Genomic DNA, 17483 nt, shown 5'->3' on the forward strand with positions numbered 1-17483 from the left:
GAGCGGTGGGGGCAGTCCTGTTGCAGCAAGATCCGCAAGGGGACTGGAGGCCGTGCGCTTTCTACTCCAGGAAACTCAGCAAGTCGGAACAGAATTACACCATCTGGGACAGGGAGTTGCTAGCCATCCATGCAGCCTTCAAGGCGTGGCGGCACTTCCTCATCGGAGCCAAACACATGGTGCAGGTCCGCACGGACCACAAGAACCTGGAGTACTGGCGCACGGCGCGGTTCCTGAACCAGAGACACATCCGATGGGCGGAGTTCTTTGCGGATTTCGACTTCCGGATAGAATACATCCCGGGAGACAACAATGTCATGGCGGATGCGCTATCCAGGAAGCCGCAGTATCTCGAGGAAGCGGCACCGGTGGCAGCCAAACACATTTTCGCACCGAAAGCGTGGGCGTGCGCTTCAGCTACAGTGGATCTGGACGCGGTACGTCGCGCACTGCAGACGGATTCGTTCGCACAATCCAAGATGGAGGAGGTGCGAAGAGGCACAGCGAAGGACGACGAGTTCCAGATACGCGACGGACTGCTCATCCGCAAAGGGGCCCTCTACGTGCCGGGAGACGATCTCCGCGCGAAAGTGTTGCAGCAGTTACACGACGTGCCCAGCGCCGGGCACTTCGGCAAGGACAAGACGGCGGAATTAGTAGCCAGAGACTTTTGGTGGCCCAAGATGAGAGGAGAAGTTGCGGATTACGTCACTAGGTGTGACACATGCCAAAGGGCCAAGCCAGTACACAGGTCGCCGGCGGGGCTGCTAGAACCGCTACAGACGCCGCTCGAACCGTGGGAGAAAGTGGCCCTGGACTTTGTCACAGATCTGCCCAGCTCACGAGGCAAAACAGCGGTACTCGTGGTCGTAGACCTGTTCACCAAGATGGCGCACTTCATTCCTTGCACGAAGGTGGCCACAGCGGAACAGACAGCCAAGCTGTTCATAGACCACGTGTTCAAGGTTCACGGCTTACCGTGGTCCATCCTGTCCGACCGGGGTCGCCAATTCATCTCGAGCTTCTGGCAGAAGCTGCTGGGCATCCTGAACGTCAAGATCAACTTAGCGTCGGCACGACACCCGCAGACCAACGGACAAGCGGAGAGGGTCAACGCCATCATGCAGCAGTACCTGCGATGCTACGCAAATCAGCAGCCCTCGACCTGGGTGGACTACCTACCGCTGGCCGAGTTTGCCTACAACAACACGAAGCACGTGACCACGGGGGTGACACCGTTCTTCACCAACAATGGGCGGCATCCCAGAACCTTCCCGGGATTAGAGAAAGTGGGGGAGGGAGAGACACAGGGAGCAGAGGCCTGGGCAGCGGAATTACGGGAGGTACACGAGCAGCTCCGAAGGCACTTAGAACTAGCAAAACACGCATACAAAGTGCAGGCAGACAGGCACAGGAGAGTCGGGGAAGACATCCAGGTGGGGGACTGGGTCTGGTTAGCAGCCCAGGCAGTGCCGACCAGGACGTTAGCTAAGAAGAAGCTCAGACACAAGCAGCTAGGGCCTTACCAAGTCGAGGCACAAATCAATCCGGTAGCCTTCCGGTTGACACTCCCGGAGGGCTCCAGAATGCACCCGGTCTTTCATAGATCAGTGCTCACACCCTACAAGGAACCCCACAGGTTTCAGGTGCCAGGGAACGCACCAGACCCACCCCGCAAATCTCCAACAGGGGGGGGTCGCCGAGAGCGGCGCCACTCAACGAGGTCACGGAGATTTTGGACTCGAGGTGGGGGGAAGAGGGGGTGGAATATCTCCTTGCCAGGGAAGGTACCCCGGCCAGCGCCAACAGGTGGGTACCGTACTATGCCGTGGAGGAGCACTACCTCAAAGACGAGTTTCACGCACTCTTCCCACACAGACCCATGCCGGCAGATTATTTCGACGAATATCTTTTCACACCCACACTTTCAGCCAGCACGTTCCAGGGGTTCTCATCAGATGAGGAACCAGCACCCGACACACGCTCCCCGGAGGGATCACTCTCGGAGTCTGTCACGGACCGCTCGTATTGGTGGGACGATCAACCGGAGGTGCGGTGGAGCAGGGAACTGCTGAAGGGGCCTTTGCAGGGAGCATCCCCCGGGGCAACGGGGGGGGGGAGAGACGGACATGGACGTGTTGGGGGTGGATCTTGGGTTCGAGCACAGCTGCAGAGAGATGGAAGCAGAGGAGATCGACGTCGACGAGCCCATTACGGACCCAGCCGGCCAGCTGCACACCAGGGGGGAAGGACTGTATCCCGCACTCACCCCCACAGCACTGGAGCACCCGGAACCCACACCCGAAGAGGGGGGGGGAGAAGGGGGGGCTTCGAGGGGGGGTGGATGTCAGGGGTTCAGGAGCAGAGACACAGGGGAGAGAGGAAACGGAGAGCGAAGGGGAAGAATCTGAGGGCAGCGTAGGGGAGTATGACAGTGGCCCGAGAGATTCCATGAGCTTCTCCAGCGATTCAGAAGATTCCCAGAGGGGGGCGCGATGGCCAGGGCAAGGGGGGTCCCAGGGGGGACACACCAGAAGCAAGGGGCCAGCGGGAATTCCCAAAGCAGCAGCGGGAGATCAGGACCAGTTCCCCCACCAGAGCGGAGTGGGGGGGAAGAGTCCCATGAATCAGGGCCAGCGTCTCCTCCAGTAGGGAGAGAAGATGAGTCAGAGCTGGCCACGCCTCCATCACAGAGTGAGGGAACGGAGGGGAAGTCAGGCCCAGCTAGCCCCCCCCCCGAGGGGGGAAGCAGTGACAGGAGCAGTGTAACGGTCAGGAGAAAGGTTGCTGGCTGGGCACGCGCGCCAAGTTCAAATGTACAGGCGCGCGGGACAGCAGGAAGCACGGAATGGGAGCCAGGTCCTAAAGCCCGCCGGAGGGAGGGGGAAGAATCCGGGGACTCAGCATCAGAAGAGTCCAGAAAGGGCAACACCCCAGCGGACAGGCGGACCCAGAGGAGGAAAGAGCAGAGGATGAGGTGGAGCAAGGCTAGAGTCTTAAACTGGTGTCTGGGGGGTGGAGATTCAGACGGAGCTTCAGCGGTCTAGGGTTTAAGACGTAGGGCTGCACGCCGCGGCTTTGAAATCGAAACTGCGTTTCAATAAAGACTTTTGTAAATAACAACGGGCTGGCGTTGGTCCTTTGTGAGCTGGGACCTAGGGCAGCCCTGACACTGGCATTGTCTTCAGACACACTCTTTCAGAGCTCAAGACAGGGCTGCACCCATCTGCTGGCTGGCAGAGAGTCTTTCCTTAATGGCTTCCAATCGCTTTCTTTATGGCTCTGCATCCTCCCTTTGTCATCTTTTAATGGTCCATCACCTCAGGCAATTACCCAACACAGGAATTTGGTTTGACATGCTAAATCCAGTGTCTGGCAGCCCATCTTAATGCTGCATTAAATTCTATTAAATTCTACTAAATCCATGAATTATGGGTGCTTTGCACCCACAGACTCTGGCACCCAAACTCATAGCATTGTACTAAAACCAAGAAGGGGGGAACAATACATTAAAACACCCCACCCACTTCAAAAAGGCCAAAGGCCTGTTTATAGAGGCCTAAAGATATGTAAGAAAGGTGCCAGGCAAGCCACCCTGGAGAGAGCATTCCACAAATGGGGAGCCACCACAGAAAAGGCATGTTCTCCTGTTGCCACCCTCCGGAGCTCTTCTGTAGGAGGCACACAAAGAAGGGCCTCAGGTGATGGTTGCAGACTCTGAGTAGGTTCATATGGGGAGACACGGTCCTTGAGGTATTGCAGCCCTGAGCCATTTCTACATCATTCCATTTTATTAGTTTCTCTGTGATGCTTCCCCATGTTGTGTGCCATCATGGCTATGCTCTGCTTCTGCAGATAAAGGCTGGCAATGCTTCTGAGTAGCAGTTGCAGGAAACCCCAGGAGGAGGGGAGAGGGCACTGGTGCTTGGATTCTGCATGCTGGTTTCCCATTTGGGCATGTGGTTGGCCACTCTGAGAACAGGAGGCTGCACAAGATGGGCCACTGGTCTGATCCAGCAGCCAGCTCTCTTTTGTTCTTATGACTACCTGAAAGCTTTGCAGGTGCAAAGAGTTTTGGAAGCTGGATCGTATCTTATAACTGATAACATCTGGAGGGTCTCAGCTTCCCCAGTCTGCTTTCCTCAGGGCTGCCTTGTTCCTGATAATTTCCTGCTGAATTTCATCCTCCATCACACAGGTAGGTCTGCTGTAGCCCATCAGCCCATCCGCCCTGCTTGTGGAAGCTTGTCTTCCCCTTACTGTTAAAACAAATCCCTGAATCCCTGCTGTCAGTACATTCCAGTGCCCTTTGCTGCCAGTGGAGAGGTTGCCATGCCTACTTTATTTTCCTCAGAACCCCAAATGCATCGTTTTCAACATTTGTTCACATTAAAATCCGCCTACTGCTTCCTGGACTGTTCCCCAAAGGCTGGGGGAGGGAAGGGAGAGATTGAGAAAAAACAAAGCAGCAGAGAGAACGAGAGGGAGAGACTGAACAGAGTGATAGCGAGATTAAAGGAGGGCAGGGAGCTGACCCACATGATACAGCTGAATTTGCTAACAGAAATCATATGATAAGAGAAGCAAAGCTGTGGCAAAGAGTGGGGAAAGTGAAAGCTGACATCAAGCCCTTCCCTGGAGATGCTGTCTTCCAGGGCAGTCTCTGCCCAGCCTGGCAAAGGCTTATGAGGTGCTTAGCAGTGGGAATGTCCTAAGCAACAGCCAGCCACTGCGAGCAAAGGATGCAGGTTCAAAATCAGTAAAAAATGAACGTAAAATCTACATTGCAGTTCAATGTGGTGGTAGAGGTGCACTTGCAGGCTGATGTTTTTGTACAGTCTTCGGGTGCTTCCAGATTGTGTAGGTTTAGCTTTGTACATTTAAAGTGAATTCAAACACTCTGTTTCCCCAGCACAAAAAATAACATTTTTTTTTAAAAAAAGACGTCTTGCATTTTGAAAAGTGAAGGGGAAATGCATTGAAAAGTGTAGGATGAACGAATGTTTAATGGGAATCATACAGTCATAGAATTGTAAAGTTGGAAGGGACCCCAAGGGTCATCTAGTCCAACCCCTTCCAATGCAGGAATATAAATGATAGGAAGCCAGGATCAATGCAGCATAATGTTCCTTATCATACAACTATAAGCAGAATGAATGCTCAGCATAATTTAACCATCATGTCAACTTTCTGCAAGCAAATCAGGAGGCATGCTGAACAAACAGGTCATGTGGAGAAGCCCTTTGGAACAAAATATGCTTGGCCTGTTTTGCCTGGGAGTGAATATGTTTGAATCCTTTCAGTTAAAGCTCACAGCTGGAATGGTAGCAGAAATGAGATTGCTCAAGGTTTAGATAGGCAGGGATACTTTCTACAGAAATTTGTTCCCCGGACCTAAGAAAACAGAACAGGAAGGAGAATCCTTCTGATAGAAATATGCAGCCAAATTCAGCTGCTTCTTATTTCACATTTGCAGACTCAAACACACCTGATCTCAGTTCAGTACACACACCCTTCCAACACCAGGTTTCTGCCTCATTTTCAGTCTGGCCCTGGGCCTCAGAGGCACCAAAGAGCAAACAAAGTCTGGAGAAAGGCATTAATCCTCATTAACAGAGGAAGAAACCCTGGCATGGATGCTGTTTTAATTAAACCAAATGCATAGCTGGAGCACGCTGTGAAATCTTTAACAAGACTGGTGTGAATAAAAATGCCCCCTTCAATAAACACCCAGGCAATCTGTTATCTCCTCATTAGGGGCATCTTTGAGGATACACATTTGTAAGCTATGAGCCAGCAGACACAATAAAATAAATTAAGCTGGATAGTAAGAGTATGTAGCCTATATCACCAGCATCACCTAAAATCCCCTTTTCACTCTGCCTTGCTGCAAGGATCTGGATGTAAATTCTAGAAATCTGCACAAATTTTGCAGTTCCCAGTGGAATATGAAAGCATATGGGAAATCTCAGTTTTCACGTCTTCTAAAAACAAGAGAGTTCTAGTCCTGATTGTGCTGAGAATAACTGGACAATGTCCTTGAGGAACCCGATTATGTATTGTAATGTTATTCTATAGGCCATAAAATAAAAACTTCTGGACTGATCACCTTCACTCCCATTTTGTCTTTCCTACCAAGCCCATACCTTTCACTGCTTTTCTGTTTCTCCAATGGATTAATCCAGCATTTGCCAGATGTTCAGAACTTCCAGAGCTTCAGACTTCGAGCATCCTTTGAAGGTATCACAAGAAATACTTCCAGGAGGACTGTATTTACATGAAACTTACAGGAAACTTACCAGCTAGATTATTTCAAACCTTTTTGGACTATAAATGTGCTGCTCAATTAGTAGGAACTCCTGGTGATCTAAATTAGAACTCCAGTTTACCCTACTGAGTCACAGTGAATGGACCTCATCTGCACCTCCTGGGTCTAGGACCTTGACTAACATATGGATCTAAACTTAAATTGCCATATTTACTTGCTTTTCTGCTTCTTGGATGTACTAAATTAGCTCTCAGCTTCTTCTTTTTTAAAAAAAAATCAAAATCTGTTCAGAAAATGTGGATTTTGGAAGATAGAAAAAAGAAAATTATTTATATGTGAAATTTAATGCAGATCTTTAAATATACTGCAGGTTAATGCATAAATTGGTAAGGACGTACTTATGAACACATAGGAAAGTGAAATGGACCAGAAATAGACTAATTTTTCCATCTGCATTGCTAAATAACACCTTTGTACATTTCCTTTGTGTATTTAAAGGGTTATGGAGGATTTTACAAATCAGGGACTGCTAGTGACTATTGTGAGAGAGGTATTGCTTTTCCTTCTTTGCCTCTATTTCTTTTTTTCAATTTTGTTTGTGTGTATGTGTGTTGTTATTCACTGATAAACTTCACAAGTGCATGCCAGAGGTTAGTCACACTCATATAACTGAAAGGAACCTCAAAAGACATCTAGCCCAAATCCTTGCAAGAATGAAGATTTTCTTCTGCATTATCCTCCCTCCAACTTGGTGCCATCCAGAAGTTTGGGATGACAACTCCCCTCATCTCTGGGCTGGGCATGATGTGTTGGGAAAAGTTGTCCAAAATATCTGAAGATCACCTGGTTGGGTCAGGGGGCCCTAGACCCACGATGTCCCTTTCACAAGTTACTTCAGACTTGCATTGCTTGAGGGATTCATAGCAGGCATCTCAGAAAACATTGACTCTCAAGCCTAGGCTGCAAACACCAAGTTTATAAACACATGTTGAAAACATGCATTCATCTTCATTAACTAAAACAAGATATTATTTCCAGTGTGCAGGGGCGCAGTTTATTATTGTGATAGCATACATGATGCAATCTATCATGCCTAGAGCATGATGGATGGATGTCTAGAGCCATATATAAGAATTGCATAAACACACAAGGAGTGACTTGATGTGCACTTACACCAGTAAAGTAGGCTGCAGTTTTCATTCTCAGAGGATGCTTCTAACTTGCAGTTTAGGGCGTGAAGGCTCTCATATGAGTGACTGACTGACACACACACACACACACACACACACACACACACACACAGTATATTCCCTTTGACAACAATAATGGAAACATAGCATCTGAGACCGTTTCCATGAAAAGATGACATTCTGCCACTGGAGCACATTCCTTCCATGTCTCTTTGTCTCAGGAGGGGCCAAGAGAGTCCCAGCACCTTGGGGCCAGTAAAGGACAAATCTGCCAATTTCACTTTCTCTCACTTTCTCATTTTATCACTCTTAAGTTCCACTCTCCACACCAGTTTGCAACTCTTTTTTCAGAAAAACAAAACAAAACAAAAATCAAGTCTTCATGAAAACACAGCTGCATTTTAGTGTGAAATTTTTCCTAATGCACAATCCTTTTATGTAATTTTGCTGAACATACACATTTTTATGCCAGTGTTGCCCTGGTATATGCATGTTTGCACTGGAGAACTGCATTGTGAAATTCAGGCGATGCAGATTTTGACAGCTATGTTTTCGTTTGTAAATTATTTTGGAAAGGACCAACTAGGTAGATTCGCCTTTAAAGGTGAACTGAATCAATTTCCGCCACATTCCTACTTGGAGCTGAAGCTAAGCCTGCCCCCCTGTATCTGCTCTCTGTATCTGCTCTCTCCTTGGAGTGGGCTTCAGTGTGGTGTAGTGGTTAAGAGCGGTGGTCTCGTAATCCTGGGGAACCGGGTTCGCGTCTCCACTCCTCCACTTGCAGCTGCTGGGTGACCTTGGGCCAGTCACACTTCTCTGAAGTCTCTCAGCCCCACTCACCTCACAGAGTGTTTGTTGTGGGGGAGGAAGGGAAAGGAGAATGTTAGCCGCTTTGAGACTCCTTAAAGGGAGTGAAAGGCGGGATATCAAATCCAAACTCTTCTTCTTCTTCTTCTTTTGCTGACTCCTGACTTGTATCCAGTATTGATCTGCAGCCAGACATAGCTGCCATGCCTCAGAGTAGCCTTGGAAATAAGCCAACCAATTTAAAAGCAATACAGACAATAGCTAAGTTTACTTCTTGAGCCAATCTCCACTGAATAAGCCACCTTCACCTCCATGGAAGGCTCCTCCGCACCGCCAATGTTTCGCGGGTGGCAATAGGGGGAAGCTTGTAACCTCCTATTTTCCTACCATGGCTCACATTATGACACCCCACCCACACCAATTTATTTCATTTATTTTAAAAAAGGTGTGCCCTGCCCTTCAGTTTAAAAACTCCCAGGGCAGCCAACATCAAAAGCAACAGAATGCACAGTAGTAAAATTCAGTGTAATTAAAAAACCCACACAAAATCCATTGGTGAATGCTCTTCTCTGCCTTCTGAATGTCTCATGCATTCATTGTGCAGGGAACCTGTTCTCCACTGACTGAAAATCCAAGAGGTGGTTAAAGATGCAGTCCTGGCGTCCCGTCCCAAGCCCACAATTATCCCACCAAATATGATCATCAGTTCAAAATAGACCTCAGCAACTGGTGTGCATGAAGGCTCTGACACCTTACAGTGCGTATCTTACTTGGAATTAAGTCCTATTAAGTTCACAGGGTCTTCCTCCCAAGGTCAGCATGAATAGCAGGGATGGGGGAAATCAGGTCTGTGGGGGGCGGGACTGGGCCTCTCCCACAGACCACACTCTCCTTGAGTGCTTTTGCCAGGCTGGAATGTGTCCTTGAATGAACTATGAGTTTGACTCTTGCTTGCCTGGAGGGAGGCTGAGGAGATGTCTGGTGCCTGTGGGTGTCTATGTAACATGGCCACATTCAAGTGCTGGGGGCTTTCCCCACTGGTGGGATGCAGCCGCTAAAGGTTTGCCCCCAAGGGAATGTGGTCCTTGGGTTCCAAAAGGTTCCCAACTCCTAAAGGACAGTTGATGGGCAGTATTTGAGGTCTCACATTGTCTTAGGAATTCATCTCTCCTTTTTTTATGGAAAGGGAGGGGTTGATATTCATGGGGGAAAGTCAGGCTTCTTCCTAGTTGCTGAGTAGAAAGTTTCTAAGTACAGGGAGCCTTTGAGTTCTTTCCTACATGGCTAGCACATGATGGCATCCTGACAGAACTAACAGAATTGCAAACCAGTGCCCTCTGCAGCAGGGCTCATTCTCTTGCCATCTATTCCAAATTGGAAAAGGACCTCTCAGTAGAAGCCCCAAACGGGCTCTGGGGAGAAAACAACAACACACCACCACCAAACCCTCTAAGCATTTGCACATAGGTTTATTATTAACAATGATTAGCAGTAAACAGAATAATAATAGTGGTAACTAAGCAGATGGCTGGGAGCAAAAGCCCAGATGTGCACAGGAATCAGTTCCCTTCTGCTACACTGCAGCTTTGTAGCACCATAAGATCTGAGCATTCAAGACCTCCTGTACCTCATTTTCTAAGCAGGCCTGTTACTTGACCTTGGACCTAGCACACCTGAAAGGATTCTGACATTAATGTATCAGCGAGAGCAAAACTGATTGGCTCACCGATGGTTATGTGGTCCACCACAAGGAGCCAGCCATTCTCTGCTCATAGCAAGGGCCCCACATTCAGGCCAGGCAAGTCAACGCAGCTGTAGAGAAGATGCTGCCACTTCCAGCAATAGTCTTGATTGCCCATTTGCCATTTTCAAACCAGGGAGGCACAGCAACTGAACTTCTGCTCCCAATTGCTGCTCTTGCCAACAACCACAAGGAGAGCAATAGACAGCTAAACACTTAAAGGCTGTTGTGGAGCTGTGCGAATAAAACATTATGGTTACAGCTGCTGACGTTTGTGTGAACTATGGTTGCAATCCAGGCCAAGCAAAGTGTCTTATTTTTTAAAGCCCCGTAGATTCCAACAAGAGAGATCTAAGCAGATTCTTACAATTCATATACTGAAAGCAACGAGGTTTTAAATGTTTTGCTTGGGCTGCACAATGAGCACCATCTAATCAGTTCCAAACGGGCTTAGCAAAGAAATGGGTCCATTCAACATGAAGTTATGCCACCAGGGTTTGGCAGCCTATGTGGGTGCACGGTTGCTGTGCTAATGCTATTTTGGCAAGTGAGGAGATGAGGGATGATACACAGGATATTCTTATTATTAATTAAATGTCTGCCTCTCAATGGAGCCCAAGGCAGCATAAGGAGGGGGGGAGCAATTAAAAATATAGAAAAGTAAAAATACATTAAACACATTAAAAGCAATGAAAAAACTTTTTAAAACTACCACATATATGTAAGTAGTTTTAATTCTATCAGTGTTTAACTGTTGTTTAATTGTTGTTTTTACTATGATTTTAGTGGTTCTTAATTTTGTTTGTAAGCTGCCTGGAGTTCCATCAGGGAAAAGGCAGTGCATAAATAAATATCATCTTCATCTTCATCACATGCTCTCACTACTAATGATTTCAAGGTTGCCAGAAACTGTATCTTTTAGCCATCAAATGCCTGGCTGCACAACAATGTTTAAAGCTGCTTCTGAATGAAAGGGAAAGCAGCCATGATAGGGCAAGCTGCAAGGTGTGCAATCAAGATGATCCAGGGTCTGGGAACCAAGCCTTATGAGGAGCGGTTGAAGGAGCTGGGGATGTGTAGCCTCGAAAAGAGGAGACTGAGAAGAGATATGAGAGCCATTTTCAAATAACTTAAGGGATGCCTCATGGAAGGTAGAGCAAGCTTGTTTTCTATTGCTCTGTAGGACAGGACTTGACCCCAAGGAAGGAGATTCTGACTAAAACAGAAAAGGTTTAACTGGGAGATTCTACTGAAGTGGAAAAAAAGCAAGAAGAGTTCTCTGAACTCCTATATGGGTTAATAATTCATTGTTACTGTTCTCTGGCAGCTTCAATATGCTGATTAACTTTAGATCACATGGGAGGCTACTGAATTGCAAATTCAGCATCTTGGAAAGGTGGTGGCTCTTTGCTCCCAGGCTTTGTGGGAGTGTAAATGGCTCCCCAGGAGAGGCAAAAAGGTCAGGTAAAGGTAAAGGAACCCTGGATGGTTAAGTCCAGTCAAAGGCGACTGTGGGGTTGCTTTCAGGCCAAGGGAGCTGGGGTTTGTCCTCAGACAGCTTTTCTGGATCATGTGGCCAGCATGACTAAACTGCTTCTGGCACAACAGGACGTTATGACAAGTGCTGGAGTGCATGGAAATGCTGTTTACCTTCCCACTGCAGTGGTACCTATTTATCTACTTGTACTGGTATGCTTTTAAACTGCCAGGTTGGCAGAAGCTGGGACAGTGGAATGGGAGCTCACCCCATCATGGGGATTCAAACCACCGACCTTCTAATCGGCAAGCCCAAGAGGCTCAGTGGTTTAGACCATAGCACCACCCTTCTTGAGGTGAACACGGCCTCAGGTTGTAATAGAGGCTGGAATGGGGGAGAGACAGAGTTCTCATCTCCTGTTTAAAGTTATTTTTAAGAAGATGCTGAGCCTATGCATGGACAGCTGCGGAGCAAGCTGATTGGGCGCCTGGGGCCTCATGCGTGCCCTGCACCCAGGGGTGGGGCCAGCCGGAGCAGGATGCTCTGTGGGGCCTCCAATAAGTCTGCCTGCCTCCTCCCACTCAGCTGCCCTACAGCTGAGGGGGAGGCAGTGGGCGGACCATTTGGGTAGCATGGAGCCTGTGGGCGCACAAGCCACTGCGTCACTCCCAGGCACCGCAGTGAGTGCCGCCCGACATTTTGTCACCCCCCCCCTTAGTGGTGACACCCAGGGCAGCCCTCCCCCACTGCACCCCCTTCCTCTGCCCCTGTGCATGGATAAGCCTATGTTTTATGGAATTATTTGGATGCCTCTTTGATGCTTTTGTTCTGTTTTGAAGAAAGTTCTGCAAGTAAAGTTTTGAATAATATCTAATGGATCTGGACAATGTTTCATTCCAAAAGGAGTCAGTTTTTGTGCACCCAGTTGCTTCAAGCTGGGCCATATTAATATCTGTAATACTAGTACCACGGTAGGCAACTGCTGCCTAAAGATAATATTTCAATAAAATCTTTTATCTCCCTCCCCCAAAAAGCAACAACCAAAGCCTCATTTTCAGTCTATGTATCTTTATTAGCTTCTCAGTATTATATTGCTAGTTTGTTTTTACAAGAAGGTACCAGTATTGCAATGCTTATTATTAGGACTTTTAAACAGCATTTATAGAGTGTTTTATCATTAGATGCTGAAACCCCAGACCTGACAGTGGAAACAGCCAAGCAGCATCAAGGCTCCCTCGCTTCATCTGCATGTTGCAATTTTATTGGTCATAATATTATGAGAAGCAAATATGATGGATTGTCTCATTTTACTAGGAGGTATTTATTGGTGCCCTTATTTCCCAAGGAAATCTAATGGAAGTTGAAGGAAAGGAGAGTATTTTGCATCTTTCCTGTTCTCTTTAAATTACCACTGCAGGGCACAAAGCATATGTAAAAAGCAGAGGGGGGGGGGGGAGGTTCCGTTCTGAGTTCTTACTCACAATGACAGGGGAAGGTATGAAAACAGAGTGGGTTGGATATTTTAAATTTAATTTCATATGTTCAAGTACTCTCTCCCTCTCCTGGCATAATCCATCTGGAAGTTCTAGGCAAGCCTCCTTTTGATGGGATTCTGAGTTCAAGTCTACATGTGGTAGATGAGAAGCCTGGGAGTGTGTCAGCGTGCTGTGATTACGAGGGCATCTTCCTGCTTCCAGGTCTATTGGAGAGCCACATGTTGGACATAAAGTTTGTGTAGGGACTACTGCTATAAAAGCCATCATGCTTAGACCCATCACACGTGATCACTAGCCCACACAGAGAACGTCACAGAGAGCCAGTGTGTGTCACTCAGCCACAAAGCTAATTGAGTGGTCTTGGGCCAGTCATTGCCTCTCAGCCTGACTTATGTCACAGGCTTGTTGTGGTGGTTAAATGAAGAGGGAAGAACCATATATGCCACCTTGAGCTCCTTGGAGGAAAAGGTGGGATCTAAATGCAAAAATCAATCAATCAATCAATCAATCAATCAATCAATCAATCTTCCCTTTCAGGCCTACATGCCTTGAGCTTTGTAAAGTTTGCTTGTGTAATGTCCAGCACTTGGGTGTTCATTTAGCCAGGTGAGGTGGACACACATATCTCACAGGTGGGGGGGGGCATTCCAGAATGCCCTGTCACTTGTAGAACCTCATCTGAACAGTTGCTAAGTTGAACAGCACATCTGGCAACATTTCACATCGAAAATGAGAGAAGCCAGGGCTAAAATGAAATGCCTACCTTGTTCATGGCAAATAAATATATCATTCAAAATGTCCATGGTGAAATTCACGTAGAAGAACAATAGCAAATTTGTGGCCCTACAGATGTTGTTGGACTCCAACTCCCATTAACCTCATTCAGCATGTCTGCTGGCCATGGATCATGGGGTTTGCTCCCACAAGACTGGATTGCTAAAAAAGAGGGCGAGACAACTTCTTCTTCTTCTTCTTCTTCTTCTTCTTCTTCTTCTTCTTCTTCTTCTTCTTCTTCTTCTTCTTCTATGGTGGGCTCCCCATAACAGGCATCTGTTAGCTACAGGACGCTCTGCTAGATGGGCCCTTGGCCTAATACAGCAGGACTCTTTTTCAGTTATTGTATTTGTAATAAATGAAAATCTGCCCTTATTCCCTTATGGGGGACACAAGAGCCCTTATAGAGTCCTTTGCAGGTTCTCCATCGGTCACAGAAAATAACAGAGGCCAACCAGAGAATATTGAGAAGCAAAGCAGCTAGTAAGCCTGATCTTTATTGAACTGTTGCAACAGGGTGCCCCCTTCACACACAGGAGAAGGAAGAGGACCCAGAACAAAGATGTGTCCACCCTTATATAGACATTTTAAATTGCCTGCCTTGGAGTCCAAGACCACCCCCAGAAACATCATACCTACATCACAGCAAATTTGTGGCCCTACAGATGTTGTTGGTGGTCTACAACAGTGCAGGCACATGAAGAAGGGCCCTACAGATGTTGTTGGTCTACAACAGTGCAGGCACATGAAGAAGGGCCCTACAGATGTTGTTGTTGGTCTACAACAGTGCAGGCACATGAAGAAGGGCCCTACAGATGTTGTTGGTGGTCTACAACAGAGCAGGCACATGAAGAAGGGCCCTACAGATGTTGTTGGCGGTCTACAACAGAAATCTGAGTGGGTTGTTTACCTCCTGTCTGGCAGGTTACCTGTTAATGCTTACTTGATTGGATACCCTGGGGAACCTGGCCAGTCTTTTGTAATGACAAATACTTAGTTCCTGAGCCAGTTCACATGCTCACCCTATTCACACAGAGACATACCCTTAAGACAGGATTTGTGAACAAAAAGACAATGGGGAGGCTCTCCCACCTCCTCCCTCCTTGCAGAGAAAACATTTGAAAATGGTTTCAGGACGGTCCTCCTGTGCTGCTCCAGACATGTGGTCCACACATCTATGTATGCGCTTGGTTGGTACATTTATGAACACACACACACACACACATATATATATATAATATATAATATTATAGGTCCTGGGCCCTAAGGAAGTTAGATTAGCCTCAACCAGAGCCAGGGCCTTCTCAACACTGGCTCCGGCCTGGTGGAACGCTCTGTCTCATAAGACCAGGGCCCTGCGGGATCTGATTTCTTTCCGCAGGGCCTGTAAGACAGAGTTGTTCCATCTGGTCTTTGGCTTAGAATCAATTTGATTCCCTCCCCCTCTTTCTTTTTCCTTTCTCCTCCTGTGAAGAGGCTGCATCCTAATGTTTTAATGTTGTATCTTAATCTTTTAAATTGTATTTTAATCAACTTGTTTTTATTATTGGTTGTTAGCCACCCTGAGCTAAGTCTTGGCTGGGGAGGGTGGGGTATAAATAAAAAATTTTTATTATTATTATTATTATTATTATTATTATTATTATTAAAGACCTTAAATTTTTTTATTTCATATTACTACTACTGCTATTAAAACTTCTATGTTGCTGTTCATCCAAGGATCAAAGGGCAGTTTACATACAAGAACAATACAAGAACAATACCCCCACCCCACCTTAAAGGCCATAGATTGTTCAATTAGCCAAATGCACATGAGAAGAGGAATGTTTTTGCAGGCCACCTGAAGATGTGTAACGAAGGCACAAAGTGAGCCTCCCTGGGGAGAGCATTCTGCAAGTGGGGAGCCACCACAAAAAAAGACCCATTCTCAAGTTGGCATCATCTGGGCCTCTTGCAGAGCAGGCACATGAAGAAGGGCCTCATATGATGATCACAGGGTCTGGGTCAGTTCATATGGGGAGATATGGTTCTTGAGATATTGCAGTCCTGAGCCATTGGAGGAAACAGTGGTGTATGTGACAAATATGGGGTAGAGGAGAAATCAATGCCTTCCATCACTAATCCAGACTAGAACTCTGCTTTCTTTGTAGCCCCATGAAACAGTTACTCTTTGCCACCTGCACAGCTGTTCAGCTTCTAGTTTTTTTTTCTCCATTAGGGAGTGAAAGATGCATGCCACCATTGAGTGCCACTCCTAGAAATTCTGCCACTCCAAGAACAGTCATGACTGACTCTCCTGGGAAGATACATCTTTAAAAATGAAAATCCTCCAGAGTCTGTGTGCCTGACAGCAGAATGAAGTTGTGTGACTATTGGGAATTGTGCACAGGGGACTATATGTTACAAAAGATGTCCCACTGTTATAAGAATTTTAAGGTCATATATATATATAAGATAAATGTTCATAACTGCATATATAAATCACATGTCTGAAACCCCACAGAAAAAGTCCTGGAACCATTTTGTCCCTCCCAAATTGACCTCAAATATTTCTATGCAAGGTCAAAGGAAAATGGAAAAGCCTCCCCATTGTCTTTTTGTTCACAAATCCTGTCTTAACAGTAAGTCTGTGTATGAATAGGGTGAGCCTGTGACCTGGCTCAGGAACTAAGTATTTATCATTAGAAAAGACTGGTCAGGCTCCTTAGGTAATCCAATCAAGTGACCATTAACAGGTAACCTGCCAGACAGGAGATAAATAACGCACTCAGATTTCTGTTGTAGACCACCTTTTCTGTGATGTAGGTAGGATGTTTGTGGGGGGTAGTCTTGCGCTACACCCCTTTTGTGATGTATGTATGATGTATGGAGGGGTGGTCTTGAGCTCCAGGGCAGGGAATTTCGAAATGTCTATATAAGGGCGTGCACACCTTTGTTCTGGGTCCTCCTCCTCTCTCCTGTGTGTGGGGGAGCACCCTGTTGCAAAAGCTTTAATACAGATCAGGCTTACTAGCTGCTTTGCTTCTCAATATTCTCTGGTTGGCCTCTGTTATTTTCTCCTACCAATAGGGAACCCACCTAAGGACTCTATACGGGTTCTTGGATACCCCATAAAGGAAAAAGGGCAGATTTTGTTTACAACACCACCCCACCTGAAATCGAATGTTTTCAATAAGAAGAAGTAGAGTGTGTGGGTAAAGGACAATAAAATAACAGGATACAGCATCTCAAAAACAAGGGTTTGTTTTTCTTAAAAGCACTGCTAACAGTTCTTATCCAAAAGAGGATAACAAAACAAAGAGATGAACATTCAGATGGATGTCAAATCACTCAGCACATTCTAAATGATGCAGAGATGCATCTGCTTGAAAACAAAAAAGAGCTGGTAGGGACCCCAACCACCATCTAGTCAACCGCCCCACCCTACATGCAGTAATCATAACTAAAGAACCCCCGACAGTTGGCCATCGAACCAGTCTTTAAAAACTTGCAACAACAAAAAGTCAACAGCCTTCTGAAGTAGCCTGTTCTAGCTCTTACCATAATAAACTTCTCTCTGATGTTTCGTTAGCATCTCCTTTCTTGTCACTTGAATCCATCAGTTTTTTCTGTTTGGGTCCTGTCCTCTGGAGCAGCAGAAAACAAGCTTGCTCCATCTTCCATGTGGCGGCCCTTGAGATAGTTGAAGATGGCTATCATAACTCTCTCCTCTTTTCCAAGCCAAACATGC

At 46.7% G+C, this 17483-nt stretch overlaps 1 protein-coding gene across 2 annotated transcripts in view; it reads right to left on the bottom strand.

The window, feature by feature from the left end:
- LINGO1 (leucine rich repeat and Ig domain containing 1) overlaps positions 1-17483 on the bottom strand; it is a 728722-nt gene that overhangs the window by 498663 nt on the left and 212576 nt on the right. The window lies entirely within an intron of this gene.

The sequence above is a fragment of the Podarcis cretensis genome, assembly GCF_951804945.1.
Source record: "Podarcis cretensis genome assembly, chromosome: 9".
Taxonomy (NCBI): Eukaryota; Metazoa; Chordata; class Lepidosauria; order Squamata; family Lacertidae; genus Podarcis; species Podarcis cretensis.